Source organism: Magallana gigas, chromosome 5 (genome assembly GCF_963853765.1).
Source record: "Magallana gigas chromosome 5, xbMagGiga1.1, whole genome shotgun sequence".
NCBI lineage: Eukaryota > Metazoa > Mollusca > Bivalvia > Ostreida > Ostreidae > Magallana > Magallana gigas.
The window spans coordinates 2,104,171-2,122,277 of NC_088857.1; positions in this window are offsets into that span (position 1 = coordinate 2,104,171).

The following is an 18,107-nucleotide window of genomic DNA, read 5'->3' on the forward strand; positions in this document are numbered from 1 at the left end:
ATAATGCTTTTCAATTGCGTTTTTAACTGACATGTTTGTGTATTGTTTTTAAGAAATTTAACTGAAAGTGGTGAAAACGGTAACCTTTTACAGACTATAATCAATAATCCAATGAATCAGGAATCAGTATTGCCATCTTAATCATACTAATTACTTGTTCCATGTAGTTTTCCAAATGACATTACAAATTTCACCACTCAAAATCTCGTTTATTTAAAATACATTTAAAAGTTAACTCTCCATCATCCAGACCCCCCCCCCACCCCCACCGTTTTGACTTTCTTAATCAATTTATATCTTTGAATAAATCACCTCCGTGCCTCGGATGACGCTTGAGACCGTGCAACATAAGGCGCCACTTACCACGTCACTGACAACAACAACCTGCGCCTCTCCCCAACAGTGCCAACCATAAAGTTTAACATTGACCATCAACTTCCTTTACCCTCAGTGAAAATATTTTCATCCAAGCCGGTCCAGGCATTCATCGTTTCGGTTTTTCAAATAATCTAATCATTTTATCTTTCGTCATTCACATCAAAATTGGCACAGCATTTTCATCGACCATAGCATAATATCACTAAAACAGTGGTATTACTTGCAATCCGTCAGGTTTGTTAATAACTTTTGAATGCTCTAGAGAGAAATAAAGGTTAGTATTGCTCAGTTGAATGACTGAATTAATGAATACGAAAATTTTGCAGTACTTCTTTTTAAAACCCACACATACCTGAAACTACCAATTACGTAAAAACAACAGTACTACATTTTATGCAAACTGGTTTCATTGTTAAAAGTTAAAATAAAAGGTTTTTTTACATTATTCACAGGTTTGCCTGATACTGATAGTCTTAAATGAACTAAAAATGAAATAAAAATGAGTCGGCATAAAATGACAGTATAAATTGAAATACAGATACAGTACTAATAACGTTGATGTGATTTGTTATGAGTATTTGTTGAAATGCATTTAAAATATTACAGATAAACATGCATACAACGTCAAATTCTTTAACAAAATAAAAGAGTTTATCATAATGATTTTAGTATTATTTCCAGATTCTAAAAACTCCGAACGCCTTATCCTATAAATGAATAACCCAACACCTCTTTCTAGTGGACTCTCCCATTTGAATATAAGTGAGAGACGCTGAGAGACGTGGTCATTTCTGTGTTAGCAGCTGAATAAAAGGTAACAGAAATACTGTATTAAACTTCAGGACCCACACAGGTAGATCGGTAGATCAGTGGCCCGAATAGAGCCGAAGCTGTTCTGTTGTGTGGATAAGGGGTTGTCTAAAACAACATTACTGACAGTTTGTCAGGGAGGGTAGCAAGTGCCCGAATAAAGCCGACCTGTTCTTGGTACTTGCCTATGTATTAATTCAGAGGTTAGGTCTACATTTACCTCCTTCCTTACCAATCGTTTGGATATTTTTCTTGATAATAACCCAAACTAGATTTGATATGAAAAATAAATCTAATCAGTGACTAGGAAAAATTGAATACCTTTTATTTTTACATTGAAAAGCAAAAGAAACGACTGACCTTATTTACACATAACAATTATTGGTGGCAGCGGTGGTCGTTTCTTTGTTGATATTTTTGGCTACATTATTTGCTTTTATTACGCTGAATTTTATTTTGGCTTGCCAGGGTTATATTGTTTGACATGGCATCTAACTTAAATGATTTAATTAATAATGAAATATCACTTGTAGAGGATGAGATACATAGAATAGAGTTGGACAAGAAATAGTCACTCAACACCAGTAATTGAACGGCATGTTAGTCGTGGGCAAGTGGCAGACCATATACCTCGCCAAATTGCAATAACCAGACTAAGTGAACCAAACGGCAATTCAAAGTGACAGGGCTAACCATAGTGGTTTGGCTAGTCATTTAGCAGGTCAGAGAAATATGGCAAACCAAGACAATAATAGATACGATATGGCAAGCCCAACATCAACACAGACACGAGCATACACCACACATACATAGTCAAGTAACACACAAGTGACACGTAATAATGAAAACGTGACCAAGGTGATATGAAAAGAGCTAGGACATACAATGTTGAATTGCCTCATAATCAATGTCGACCAAAAGCAAACTTTTATCAAACCTGCAACGTTTGATGGTAGTACAAACTGGAGTGATTTCAAGTCACACTTTGAGGTTTGTGCAGAGTTGAATTGCTGGTTAGTGTATGAAAAAGGGATGCATTTGGCAGTATCTCTTAGAGCAAACGCACAAGGTGTATTAGGAAACTTGCCATCAAATGACCAGCGTAATTACGATGCGCTATGTAAAGCACTACAGCAAAGGTTTGCAATTACAAACCAAACGTTTATATTAAGGACTCCACTTCATGAGAGAAAACAGAAAGCTGTACATACTCTTCCAGAGTCAGGGTAAGGCATTCGTAGGATGACAATTTTGGCATACCCAACCGCAACGGTTGATCTAAAAAGAAATACAGACACAAAAAAACAGTTCATAGATGCCCTGAGAGATCCTGGCATGGGGTTAAGGATAATGCAAGCGCGCGTAGTAGATTTGAATCCTGCAGTATGCCATGCGGTTGAGCTACAGGCTTTTCAAAGTGCTGAAAGAAAGATACAGGATAGCCAGGGATATGTCAGAGCAACGGGGAAGGACATTAGCGATGTCAAAGAAAATAATACTGAAAAAGTATAATCGTCATTAAAGAAAGAAATTAAATCTAATGGAGAGGCATTCTGGGCACCCGTCGTCCCAGCAATGGATAGACAGGAGGTAACAAAATGCAACGCAGAACAATACTTTTAAATGTTGTTTTTGGGTAGTCAGGCCATATAAAGAACAAATGTATGAGATTTTCTGGCCTCATAATCTCGTTAGAAGCGAAAGCAGAATCATGGTAGACAACCAAATGAGATGTAATGTACCGAGAGCAAAGAACCTCAAAAAAATCTAACACAAATCTGTTGTGGAGCATCGAAGCCCATAAACAAAGCTTCTGAGTCAGGTATCTTTATTGAGGTAGGACTGTATGACAAACAGTTAAGGTTTTTGTTAGACACAGGAGCAACGGTCACCACTGTAACAAGGTGCATGATTGCTGATGTTTTGTCTGACAAGCCACTCAGTAAGCTAAGTACAGATATTTTGATAGCAGATGGTACGCCATTAAAAGTTTATGGGACACAAGAGGTACAGTTCTTTATACAAGGAATGCTGTTTGACCACACTATAGTAGTCGCTGACCTGAGTGTTGATGGAATCGTGGGGTAAGATTTCCTAACCCTTACGATTAACCAGAGTGATGTGAACTTGGCAAAGTGAACACTGAAATTTGGTCAAGTAGAAAAAGCGGCTAACAGTCGATATAGAGGTAAAATCGGTTGCTTTAGAGTAACACTTTGGGAAAATCAAGGGATACCACCAGAGTGAAGTGTTGACATACTGCGATATTAATGATGTAGAATCAAATTCTCTTGTGCTTGGCATAGTGGAATCAATTAAGCAGTTTAATAATTCTAACGGGTCATTGGTAGTGAGATATCTTGTGACCAATGAATGTACCTTTTTTTTAAATGTGTTACTTCATTGTTAAGATTCATAGAAGCACAGAAAACAAAGTCCCTAACAGAAAATAAGGTGACTTTTTGTCAGTTTCTTATGCGTTATAACGCATCTTTCGTTAAGCCTGGTCGAGATTAAGAACGAACGGACAACATAAAACACAAAATTAAAATAGGAGACTGTTTTCATATCAAGCAAGTCCCAAGACGAATATACCTGTTCATACGCAAAAAGAATTATATGGGCATTTTGACGATTTGTTGCAACGAAATATAATTGAACCATCTAGAAGTCCGTGGGCATCCAATATAGTTTTGGTTAAAAAGAAGGACGGTATCACCAGAGTTTGTATAGACTACAAAGAGTTGAACAATGTCACAAAGCACAATGCCTAACCTTTGCCAAGGATAGATGATTCTCTTGATCAGCTAAGAGGTGCTATCTGGTTTTCTATTCTAGACTTGTGTTCAGGATATTGGCAGGTTGCTGTTGACTCTCAGGAATAACAGAATACAGCATTCACAACTAGACGTGGTTTGAATTTGCTCTAATGCCATTCGGCTTGTGCATTGCTCTGGCAACATTTGAATGTTGTTGGAAACAGTTCTGCGTCTGCGTTGACTGCAGTTTGAAATGTGTCTTATATATCTTGATGACATGATAGACAGATATGACAGATAAAATTGATAAACGTGACATTTTATTAAACAGGAATAAAGATGAACAATCGCACTGTTGAAAGCCGGTCTGTTTTTCGACCAATGCGCAAATAGAAAAAATATTAAAGAAATAAGAGCTAATTTAAAAGTTTGCATAGAACTCAGACATTCGGTATTGAGATTTTTACTAAATTGCTGGAAGTTTATAGGTCTTATAAGGTTCTGGTATTTTATAAGACAATTTGTGGACGGTTCGTATGTGGAGAAAGAAAGTTTTGACTGAAACAGAGTCCATCAAATATGCAGCGAAATTTGACCGACCTGCAATTGTAACAGGCAACCTTAAGGCAAATGTCTTAAAAGTCCCAAGAAATAATTGAAAGCTATGGTAGATTCTCGCTATGGCGGATGTATTTTATTCAAAGCGCATTTTGAAAGTACGATAATTTCTGCCAAATTGATACCGCATGTATTATTGCCACAAAAACGATAATTACATTTTGCAAAGTAATTACTAATGTTTTTCCAAAATCCAGTCAAAAACAATTTGCAAATATTGTTACTGGTGACAATTTGTAATGGAATAAGCAACTACACAAGAAGCCATCAATAAGATATATATTTAACTAAAAAGAATTACATGTACATACATGTATATGTCAAAACTCAAATTTGCATACAACTTATTAAGGTGGCTTGGTGGAAAAAAATCAACCTTCAGATCTAATTTCAATTTTAAGGTATAATTTGTTTACCTTTAAACTATTATAAATAGGGAAAAAGCCATAAATTTTGACATCTTTTTATGTGTCTATTTTCAAATCGTTTCATATAGTGCTCTTCTTTTAAAGGAGAACAATACCGTCTACAAATAACCACGACCACGGAGCCCCCGTAAGGAAAGAGAAAAAATATCAATATATAAGACAGCAACATGATAAAAATATTCATATATGCATTCCCTCTTACATATGTAATGTTACAGATAAAGAAACAAAAGATTTTCTTTAAAGCACAATTTCATTTACTTCATTGTTGTTCTGTGATATTGGAGGGGAAAAAAAAGAAGAAGAGAAAAGGAAGGAGAGAAATAATATAGTGAGGGAAGAGATTAACTTTCAACTTTAATTATCTACTATAAAATATTATATATAAAATAGACCAATAAAAATAAAAAAATAAAAACATTTGTAGGCATGTATTTACTATTTTGAACCAGTAAGATAAATTGAAAATTGGCTTAGTAAACACACAAGAAGGCCTGTAGCTGCAAAAGGGACCAGCTAAATCGGAGTACCAAGAAGTATTTCAGAAATAGATTCAAAAACGAAATTATGAATTTCAAACCGCGGAGAATTCTTTAAAGGGATTTAAGGTTCATTTCACTATTTGAGTCAAATACTTATGAGTTTAAAATACACACTACATGAAACAACCCCCGTAAACAGCTGTCTCACCTAAAATCTCAAACAACCAGTCTTTGGACATCATAATTTGAATTTTTGCGTAGACCCTGAGGTCCACGAAGAAAGTATATAAGCGATGTGAACCGGATGCTAAGGGAAAAATTCAGTTTACACATGAGCTAACCTGCTTCCTGTGCGATATTATGGGTAGCTAAGGGAACCAGGCTAGCACACGTTTACCTGAATCGGGATCGGGATTCAATGCCAACTGCACATGTTCAAAGGCGCTGTGATTGTAAAGTTGTCGGTGAACAGTACAGAAACAATGTATTCCTTTAAAAGAAATGATAGGCGTTAAACCGAAACTACAACATGCATCAAATTGCGTCATAGGACGTATAAAGTAAGACAGAAATCTTAATAAAGATACTACTAGTAATTAATACATACGAAATAGCATTCTCCGATAATGGCCGATACTGGTACCTTCATTTGCTGAAAACATAGGTAAAACCTACCTTTTATAATTCTAACTGCATATTTTTTGTTCAAGTTCTAATGTGTCCCCCTCCCTATCAAAGTTGTTTTATTTAACGAATTAACTGTTCGCTAACACACGTTGTAATCACGTTATGATACAACTGTTATGTATTTTCGTAAGTTATATTATTTGAAAGTCTTTCGTTTTAATTACATCAACTTATATGATAATCTACTAATATAAATAAATTTCATTAAAAAATATAAATTTTCTTCTATAAATAAAAAAGTTATTGCAATTCTTATTAAAATGTCTCAATGTTGTCAAATTTAGACTCGTTTCTATCCTGATAGACGAATTACTAGCAATAAACCCGTTTTCATATAATTTTTCTCATTGGGTTACACGATTTCTGTTTTGCTAATTGGTCCTAGAAATCCTTATCGTCTTCTTCCACCAACTTCTTATGAAGTTTAACAGTTTGCATTTCGTTACAGTGCCTTTTCATTCTATCCTCAAACCCTTTTCTCATTTTTCTTTAGACCTCTGAATAACCATCTTCCCAGTAAGTTTCACAGCGCTTAATTCGTCATAATAGTGCTTTTTTGTCCTAGAAAAATAAGAAATATAATAAATTATTTCGATTTCATATCAATGTTTAACGGAATATTTCTAGTGAAAAATGTTTTAGAGAAATACATATTATCAGGTGGATATAGGTTACACCTATAATTTTATCTACAGTTTGAACAAACTAAGCCCTATTTTTTATCAACATAGTTTTCCTTTTACTCTACAAATAGTACATATGTTACTATATTGGATTTCGTTTCAGGGACCCCATTTCTACAAGAGTTATGGTTTACAAAAACTTAAATATACTATTTATCTTAGTGTATTACCGTATGTTTGTAGACTTATGTCCTAAACTGTAGCAATCAAAATCTGAAGCTATTCTACTTAAGTGTTTAATTTCTCATCTTTCCTTCGACTTGTATCCCGTAATTGGTCTGGGAGCATGATATGAACAAACTCAACTCAGTAGGGTTGCTAGTCAATTTGTAATATTTTTTCAGTGAAAAGATATTTTCTCATATTTAATTAAATTCCTCACTATTTCCTATGATTAATATAAAAGACTTGTTTGAGTACTTTGGACACGCTGTATTTTTTTATTATAACATTAAAAAAACAGCTCGTATAACGGGAGATTACTCAAATTGGAAAACTAATCCAAGAGAGGTAACAATGATTTATTGCATAAGATTACATTTATAATTGGAGAACTTCATTGCCAATGCCCATTAATCTACAGAAAATTGCAAGTGTGTTCAAACATAAACTATTTTGACATTGCTATTATTAAAGCTGCTGATCTGTCAAATGACAAACTACAAACTGAAACACTAAATCTATCGAAACATCTGCAAAGATCTTTTCCTCACGGTTCAAAACTACTTTTCCCGAGTTATGTTTTACCACGAGAAAGTCCAAAAGATATATGTTATGATATGTTACTAAAAAAATTAAGCGGTGCCTTAATGGTCTTTTAGTGAATGTTTTAAGTATATCAATAAATTTAAAATTGTCTATCCTAGGTTTACCGCGAATGGTACCATATAAGGCTTGTTTCTGCCCCAAACTGGCTGAAACTGTTGTTTAAAGATAAAAAGAGGTCTACAGGCATTGACGTTAAGCTGATTACCATAGACCTTCGACTGATCTGTCAGAGGGTGTCATTTTCTTATTTCAAGATCCATTTTTAGTCTTAACCCCAATCAAAACTCATCTGACGGTTACCCCTGACATTTGTATTTTGATTTTTGTAATCATTTATTCATAAAAACTAAAGTGACGTAAAAAAAAACAACTCAAAAGTAATATTTGTCACCCCCCCCCTCCCAAAAAAAATCACAACACCTGCCCGATGGGCAGTGAATTTCACTTTTTAAAAAGAAAGAGGACACTACGAACAAAATAACAAAGCATTTAGTTTAACTCAAACGACAATGAAAGTACAGAAAAAAATATTTAAAATTTTATTTTCAAAATGTTGCAATTTTTGCCAAACCCAAAGGGCCCGAAACCCTGACTTAAGGGCTATGAATTTCACAATCTAAGCAGAGGGCTTAATAATAATGCATTTTGCATTTAATTTTCTTTATCAAATATAAATTTGAGAAGAGGAGAAGCGTTTTTAGATTCAATTGATTTTCACTATTGTGCCATATTTGTCCCGCCCTAGAGCTTAAACCCCTGACCAAGGGGCTATTAATTTCAAAATTTTGGTAGAGGGCTTCATGTACTTCTTTACTATGTGCATTCAGTTTTTCTCAAATATAATATAGGAATAGAGAAGTAGATTTTCTAAAATTTAATACAATTTAAGTATATGGCCAAATTCGACCCGACCTAGGGCCTGAACTCCTAATCCAGGGGCCATTAATTATACAATTTTGATAGAAGGCTTTATAGAAATCCTAAAAAATTGAATGCTTTAGGTTTTTTCTCATATGTGTGATAGTAGATTTTTATGAATTTGGCTTTTTGGATATTTGGCACCACCCCTTAGGCGGTAAAGTCATGAATTTCATAATTAACAATTCTCTAATCCTAAAGATGCAAAGACGTACGACGACGGACAAAGACCGATAGCAATAGGTCACTTAGTTAACTCAGGCGACCTAAAAAAAAGTTTGACATTTTAGTTTGTTTGCAAATCACTCACACAAATGATATTTTTTCTCCTACCCTATCTTTTTATATAGAGAAGGAGAAAGAGTTATACCACTTTATAATATATATTTGACTGTACATTATATAGGGTAATTCATGCTTCGTACCTGCTCCTTTGTTATTCTCCATAGGATCATCTTCCATTCTACGAGAAGGCTCTACCTTTGTTTCAAGATTGTCATCTGTCACCTTTTTTAGATGCAATTGGACCTCACAAAGCAATTCTTGCATTTTGTTTTCAAATGGGAACATTCCAGAAAAATCAAAGTAAAGTTTTCCACCAATAATTATGCCCAACCATCCGCTGGGGTCATAGCCTCTTTCCATATTACACGGTATAATGATCTTCTGTTTCTTTTGGGCATATTCGGCTTCTACATAAAAAAAACCTTTACAATATCTCGTTACTATATATGATATGGTGTTCAACACCATAAGCGATCTCATTTTTATACTTATGAACATTGGCATTAGATAACTATTATATTAAAATCATTTTTATACTGTAGTAATAATAAACTAGCATACTAAATTGATAAAATGTAAGCCAATTTGCTCATTTCTACAAATATGTCTGAATTTAACTGTATATACTAATATACTTTGAAAACGGACAGCCTGATAATTTTCTTTACCGTTTATTTATTCATAGATCTGATAAACGAATTATTTCTGGATTTAATCTACCAAGTTGAATGTTGAATGTTGATTTTTAACGTCAAGAAAAAGAGTTAATTGAAATAGATGTCAATGGAAAGGGGATACATCAAAAACAAGTTACGATTATGGACCCCATTAGCATCGATGACGGCGCGAAGGTGATGTGTCGTTGACTGACAGACAATTTGAATGGTCCTTCGAGGAATATTCTGCCACTCACCCAAGTTCTTTGTGAGTTCTGTGGCTGACACTGGCGACTGTGTGCACGTCCGGTTCGTCCAACATTGACGCCACCCTTTCAAAATTAAGAAAGACAAAACTCGATATGTTCACAGAAGGAAACTAAAGTCAGTTTATACTCGCCAATTCAATTTAAAAATCTTGATTTTACATTTGTCAAATATTTTATAAATATAGATCAGAACAGTACCAAAATTTAAAACGAAATTGAATCCCAATATCAAGACTCGTTTTTCTCATTTTCTGAGACCCAAAAATATAATGTTTTTTGTTAAACAAATATCTTCCTAATGTGTCAAATAAGCACAAAAAAATTCGAATTTCGCAATTGATATAATGCAATAATATATGGCGCATGCTAATTTTTACATCAAATGTGTATTCATGTACGTAGTATATAGAATATTTCCGACTGTAGTGTTGGAACTCCTAAATGATTTTTTTTTACCTACAGTTGATTTTAAAAGACCTTTTATAAATACTAACTATCCACAGTTACAACATGTTTCAATACAAGTAAAATCCACTGGTGGCTATTGAATAGTTTGGGATAAATGGTTTTCAAAAAATGTTGAAGTTGAAGACAGGAATAATTTACAACTTTGTCATCGGTTTTTGTTTTGTAAAACGCAGTCCAGAGAGACAGTAATGGAATAATAATGTATTTTATATACTAGATAAAACGAAATTGTGCATAGATCTAAAGTCACAAAACATAAATAGGTAAACATATTTGCTTTAGTCTAGAAATTTAAATCGGGAAAACAGAATGGGAATTTCTACCAGTCAAACATGTATCCGCGTATTTTCACTTGTCTCAATTACCTGATTGACAATTTTTGCTTTGCGAGTACTTCTCAGAATATCAAAATTACTATACAATTCTCTACAGCTGCGCTCATTGCTTCCGTGATTGATCCTGACATTTTTTCCACGTCTATCCATTTCCCGCCTACATTTTACATCCAAATATTTCGGAATTTCAGATATTCAAAAATTAAGTTTTCTACTAAAAAGTATAATCCAATCCTAATCAATTTAAATCAAATTAAAATGTGTATACTAATCATTATTTTTTAAACAGAAGTTTTGCTAACGCGATGTCTTTCATTGCATTTTTTCATTAAAATCGGTCTCTATGAATGAGGAAAATATTATTTAGCGGCCGATATAAATTTAATAATCACATGTTTACGTTGGAAATTAAAGTAAATTGTAAGCCTTCTGTCTTACAGGATCCTATTGAGGGTCAGCTCAAGCTTATGGATGACAAGTCCAGTATTTCTTTCTCAAGCGGTTTTATTAAGCGTGATCGTATAGTTACAATAACATCAGCTAATAGCAGCCCAAATCAGGAGTCTGCACAATCTCATTTCATATGGGTATATATAAGGTTTTACTTATGATGGACAGTTTTGACTAGTTCGGCCCATATACGACGATCATGAGTGAACATTTAGTGTTCAAAATTAAGATTAATATTTTATTTCTAAATAAAGTAACAAAACCGTCAAAACTGCCAATCAAAGAGTCTGGATGCAGGATGTGGGTCTCCGAGTCCTGGGTCTCGGAGCCCCCCCACCTAGTATGAGGCATCACTTACTCACAATACGTTCATTCATACACGGCATAAAAGGTTACAAAGGTTAATATATAGAATACACAATACATGACTCAATATAGAATACTAGAGCATTCGTTGCAGACACAGAATCGCCAAATAGGTCACATGTTGTTAAACTCTCAATTTGGATATTATTCTGCCCGTATTATGCACCTGGTTTCATAACATCATTTAGGAATGCTACGCATTGCTACAAGAGTCACAGAGTTCATTCTGTCAATTATCATTAACACCATTCAGTGCGCAGCATCTAGGTGCACATAAATATCATAGTGACCATTATGTAATACTAGCAATTCAAGGTCATAGCATGGCTATCTGTTTACATACGTCCCCCAAACAAAAGAAATATCCCGAAGGGAGATTTCTCATGCCTGGCGCCCGGAATAGGAAAGCGTCCTTGATCTACCCTTGATCAGACGAACTTCCTAGTGACATACCAGTCAGAACATCTATGTTAAGAGATAGTAACAAGTGACATGTTTCCACCTCCGGCTTGGAACACCATTCATCTATAAAAACAAATCTATACCCAGGATGTATATATGTTCATAAAATCATATAGCTTGATTATATCGCATTACAATCATGAAAACAATGATGAATAAAGTATGATAATAATGACCAAGATGAAATAACCATAGTTGAATATAATCGTAATTCATCATCAAAGTAATACTAAGTATGGTTAAGCTTGATGTCACATATATATACAAAGTCAGTGCATGCTTATAAGTTCACAAAAATATCTCTTCCTTCCTAGGGGCGAGGTTCGCGTCATAAGTTCGGAGTCCATCGGTTTCTTCCTGAAGTTCTCCAGAGTGAATCACCAAATACGAGATTTATATTAGCACAATATAACGCACATTTCTACTTTAACACATTTCACATTTTTTGATTTTCGCTAAATTTCACAATCCTTTTATAAGGAATACACAACTTCTTCGCGGCTGTAACTCAATTATTCATCCATCATCGGCACCCGTGGATAGAGGGTCGGCGCGGATGGCGAGGCGACTTCTCGCGGAGCGTCTCCTGCGTTCCTCTGTTGCGTAGACATCGCGGCCTTCTCTTCCAGGTATTTACGTGCCAGCTCTGGGTCCGGTCGATAGTATTTGGTCCATGGATGGTCTTCATTTTCCTCCTCTCCACGAAACTGTTGTGCTAGTTTAGTCGAAATGGTCCCCGTGTTACTGGCCAATTTGTGAGTTCCGATTCCTCCGCTTCGTCGGGGTTTCTCTTGGATCCTAGTGACTTTCGGGATTGGTTCAAGTTCAATAATGTCGCTAGAGGTCCTTTTCTCTGGATTCTCACAACAAAATACAGTGTCTTTGGAAGAACCTTTCTTATCTCCGTCACTACCCCTTTTTCGACAACCTGTCCAGCAACCACTACAGCATATACCACCCCACTTTTTAATAGTTTTGCGTTTCTTAATACAAAGTCCTATCGTGATTGTTACTGCCAAAGTTAAACACACATAAAACCAGGGGCTTCCCACCCAAGACGAGGATTTCATGGGTTGCAAATTAATTACTGGCAATTCCGCCATAAGTGTATTCATAAGGAAAACTTTTAAATTAATATCTTTTGTCTTAAGTCATTAAACCATGAAAACCTGAGCAACCTTGTCCCATACTCAAGATGTCGATTGTAATATTTAATATTTTTTTACCAATAATCTTAAATCACGTACAAAAATTAGTCTTACAGTTTTTTTACTTAGTCGCTGTCTCATGTCTTTCGAGTATATGTTAAATCTCTTTAACTCCGCATATTTATACAAATAACCGAGGTGCTGAGTCCGCGTTTGCTAGTCGGCGTATCTCAATACATGTTTTAATGTCACAGGGGGTCATCCTGTCATATCTTTTTAAAAGCGTGCTATATATACAAAGCCAAGCTTATTCAAGATTATTTACATCTACATTATACATGTACGATAAATTTAACTTATTTATCCTACTAAATTGAGTAATTGCTTCATAATAGCCAAACAATCCTCAGTATGCCTTTGTTTGCTATTTTCCTTACGGGGCTTAGGGATTAGTTTACGCGGTTTAGGAATTGGTTTGAAGCCTCGACCTACTTTAGGGACTATTTCATCTATTTCCATATTTTCATCTAAGGGTACATTTGGATTATCTAAGGGTATTTCATAGTCTTGACCACTATTTTCGCCACATTGATTTGACTCATGGGTCTCATCCGATTCTGAATCTACGGTCTGATCATTCTCGTGTTTATACTGCTGATCATCCATGATCTTCATGATCTTCTTAGCTCTTATACGTCTTTGAAGTTCTGCTAGGGGAATATCCTCTTCGTCTGAAGATCCTTTGTTCCCATTGTTTGGACTGTATAGCTCTTTCCAATGGTTCTGGTTGCATGTCTTCATTTTCTGACGACGATTCATCTTCTGGTGGCACCACATAGTTAGTTTTTCTTAGAGTTCTTACACCATCTTCAGCAGTTGATGAAAGGGGCCAGTGCGAAATGTCTGCCATTCTTAATTGTCGTGCGTGGCATTTGGTGGTTAATCCAGTCAATTGATCTCTCACCACGAAACTAACTGGTCCTTTCTGCTCAATGATTCGATAATATGGTAGCCATTTTTTATCTAACTTATTTTGTCTTCTGTTGTTCTTAAGGTAGACAGGGTCACCTACCTGAAAATTTTCATCTTTGCTTCTCTTATCGGCCTGAGCTTTCTGTTTCTTCTTGGCTTCCTTCATATTACGATGTACTAGCAGGAAAGCTTTATGTTGTTCTTGAAGGGCGATCTTGTGTTGATCTTCTCCCGCATATCTCCTTCGAGGTTTCATTAACGTATCAAGAGGTAATACGACATCTCTGTTGTACATAAGGTAATATGGGGAAAACTTTGACGAATCGTTAGGATGGAAACGAATGGCTGCCAACGTCTGATTAAGATGAATATCCCATGTTTGAGCGTTTTCTGTTATTTTCTTAGCCATCACGTCATGTAGAGTTCTATGAAATCGTTCTACTTTACCATTACCTTGAGGGCTGTAATAAGATGTTTTGATATGGTTGATATTCAATTCTTTCAAGGTTTCTTCCACTTTCTTGTTCACATTTTCTGTTCCGTTGTCTGTGAGGATTTGAAGAGGACAACCATATCTTGGATATATTTCCTCTAAGATAAGATGTACTATGTTGTCAGCTGACTTATCAGGAACGGGAAAAGCTTCTGGCCAACCAGAGTAAATGTCTATAAAAGAAACTATGTACTTGTTTCCCGACAAGGATGTTGGATATGGTCCTGAGAGATCAAGTCCTACTTTAGCCATTGGAAAAGGTGGTATATCTGTCTCTTGAAGTGGAGGTTGATTTTTCTTATTGCTCCTCGTTTGGCATACTACACATCCTTCTTTATAAGAGTATAACCTTTTGTACAAATTTGGTATGTAGTACTTTTGTCTGATTACGTCATATGTTTTGTCCACTCCCATATGTCCAAGTCCGTCATGATATTGCTGCACTACTAAAAGTTCTAACTCACGTGGTACATACAGGCGAAGTTTTGGGCCTTCTGAGTCTCCATCTGAAAGATAGTACATTAAACCATCAATTTCCAAAAACTTCTTTTCTTCGGTTGCCGTTGCTGTTCCTTTATTTAACCGATTCTTCAGTTTCTTGATCTGCTCATCGTGTTGTTGACTTTCTTTGATGTTGATTTCTTCTGGTAGATCAATAAAGGGTTTGACCAATTCGTCGTGTTGTTTAACTTCACATCTGGCTAATCTCTTAGGCGAAAAGGCATTGGAGTTAAGTACGTTCACTTCAAAGAAATTGTCCTTAACATCTGGTTCATCATGCTCTGATTGTTCTTCCTCTTCACACTCCAGGTTGACTGTCGGTAATCGGGATAAGAGATCTGCACAGCAGTTAAATCTTCCTTCTATGTACTCTACCTTACAGTTATATCCTGCAATACTTAATGCCCATAGTTGAATTTTCTTATTTTGCATTGGAGATTCTAAGATATACTTGAGCGGCTTATGGTCTGTTCTAATGGTAAACTGAGCACCGTGTAAATAATGGTCTAACTTCTGAAGGGCGTAATGGATTGCAAATGCCTCCTTTTCTATGGTTGACCACTTTTCTTGAGTTTTACTCAGCTTGTGGGATAAGTAATATATTGGCTTATCTTCTCCCTCATCTGTCTTTTGAGTAAGGCACGCTCCAATACAATTGTCGCTGGCATCGGTGTACAGGATGTAAGGCTTATTAGTATCTGGATATGCTAGTAAAGGCACTACCGTTAAACTTTCTTTAATAAAGTCAAACGCTTTTTGGCAACATGGCGTCCATTTGAACCTTGCATATTTTCTGGTTAAGTCAATCAATGGTTCCGCAATCTTAGAGAAGTTCGGTATGAATCTCCTGTAATAACTACACATACCTATAAAGCCACGAACTTCTCGGACTGTAGTGGGCGCTGGTAACTTTCTTATAGCTTCGACTTTCTTTGGGTCAGGTGTAACGCCATGTTCATCAATGATGAAACCAAGATATTCTGTCTGTTCCTTGAAGAAACTACATTTCTTTAGCTTCATTTTAAGTCCATGCTTCCTTAGGCGGTTGAAAACGTCTTGAATATGACGAAGATGATCTTCCGGTGTCTCTGAGAATATAAGAATGTCATCCAGGTATGCGATAGCAAACTCCTCTTGTCCTTGAAGAACTATGTTCATCAGCTCCTGAAAAACTGCTGGTGCATTACTCAACCCAAATGGCATCCGGTTGAATTGAAATAGTCCTTTGTGACATGCAAAAGCCGTTTTTTCTTTACTTGAATCTTCTAATTTCACTTGCCAATATCCACTCTTTAAGTCTAGTGCAGTGAAATATTTTGCCTTACCTAGTAAACATAGGATGTCATCAATCAACGGTAGCGGGAATGATACGGGTTTCACTATCTTATTCAAGCTTCTAAAGTCAACGCACATCCGGTCTGATCCGTCCTTTTTCTTCACCACTACTAAGGGAAATGACCAAGGCGATTGTGATCTCTCAATTATCTTTGCGTCCATCATTTCCAGTATGGCCTTGTCAATTATCTGTCTTTTATTTAAGGGTACACGGTAGGGTCTGTTCTTTATTGGGTGGTGATCTCCAGTTTCTATCTTCATTTTAACAGTATCAGTCACTCCAAGGTCACTGTCTTTCTTTGCAAATAAATCATTGTTTTTGCTCACAAGTCTTTTGATTGAGTGTTCAAATCTTTTAGGTACATCAATTTCTTCTTTTGTGTCTTGAGTAGTCTGTATTTCTGAGATTTCCTTCTGTTTTAATGCGGTAATTCGTCCTACTATGTAGCCTTTTGGAATTTTATAATTTTTGTTAGTTTGGTTAACGAAGATCATTGGAACCTTCTTATCTTTCCGAACTATACAAACGGCGTCTTTTAAATATAGTCCTGGGTCTTCCATAATGCAGTTATTGTCTATGCTGTTCACTTCAACCAAGTCATTTTTTTTCAGAGGAAAATTGTTATTTATTTTTCCATAGAATACAGTCACCGTGTTTGGTCTCATAATAAGTTTCTTAGGAGTTCTTACAATAGTTGAGATGTGTAAATCTTCTTTAAGTTCCGCGTATACTTTGCCATCATTACGCATGAGTCCAAGATCAAAGTATAAACGAACATTGTTTTTCTTGAGCCAATCACGACCGAGAATCATGCTTCGGTTGAGTCCCTTTGTCACATAAAGTTTGTGGTCTAAAGTTAACCCTGAGATCTTAAAGGAAATATTTACATACCCTATCGCAATTAAAGAATTGCCATTTGCTGCTTGTAAAGAGGGGATGTCATTATTAAACAACTTGGGGCGGGGAAATAGATTTTCATACATTTTCTTACTAATTAGAGATACCGCTGCACCTGTATCTACCAAAGCTCTAAATTTATTTTTACCTACTTTTAATAAACAGCTACTCGGGTTGTTAGTAAAATTAATTTCATATGTAGGTCTTTGTTTAAAGTTCTTTCTTCGGGCTTCAACGAAGGAAGAACGTCCTAGTTTTCCTGTTTTTGTTTGTCAAAATAAGAGCGCGATTTGAAATTTTGAGACGATCCCCTATTTACTTGGTCGCTAGATTTATATGTTCGGCCTTGACGATTTGATGGTCTGCCCCGATTTTGCTGCGCTCTTTGATACATATGCGAGCCCCAACAATCTGCACGCACATGACCTACTTTACCACAATTCCAACATTCCACAGGCGAACGGGGTTTCTGCTCTATATTGTGGACGGGTTTGTTTTGACTGGGTCGTTTATCTATTTGAGGACGGGACCTGACTTGGGATTTATTTTGAGTACAAAATCGAGCCCTATGACCCGTCTGTTTACATTTAAAACACCTACTATTACGCGCATGGTCAATTTCCATTGGTTCTACATGCCTTGTTTCTACTGAGGTAAAATTATCTGCTCTATCCTTTAATAAGGGAAGAGTAGTATCAAAATTTGAAAGAGTTCGTCTGTTGTCATTACTCTGTACAATTTCTGTCATATTTGACCCTCTTATCGCTAGCCTCTGTCTCAGATTTTGTTCTCGCATTGCTATTTGAATTGCGGATTCTAAATCTTTAGGGTTTTCTCGCAAAATTTTCATTCTGAGGTAGTCGAATGTCAACCCGTCACAAAAGATATCTACTAACTGTTGTTGTATCAAAGGATCTTTTAGTCTGTCATTACTGTAG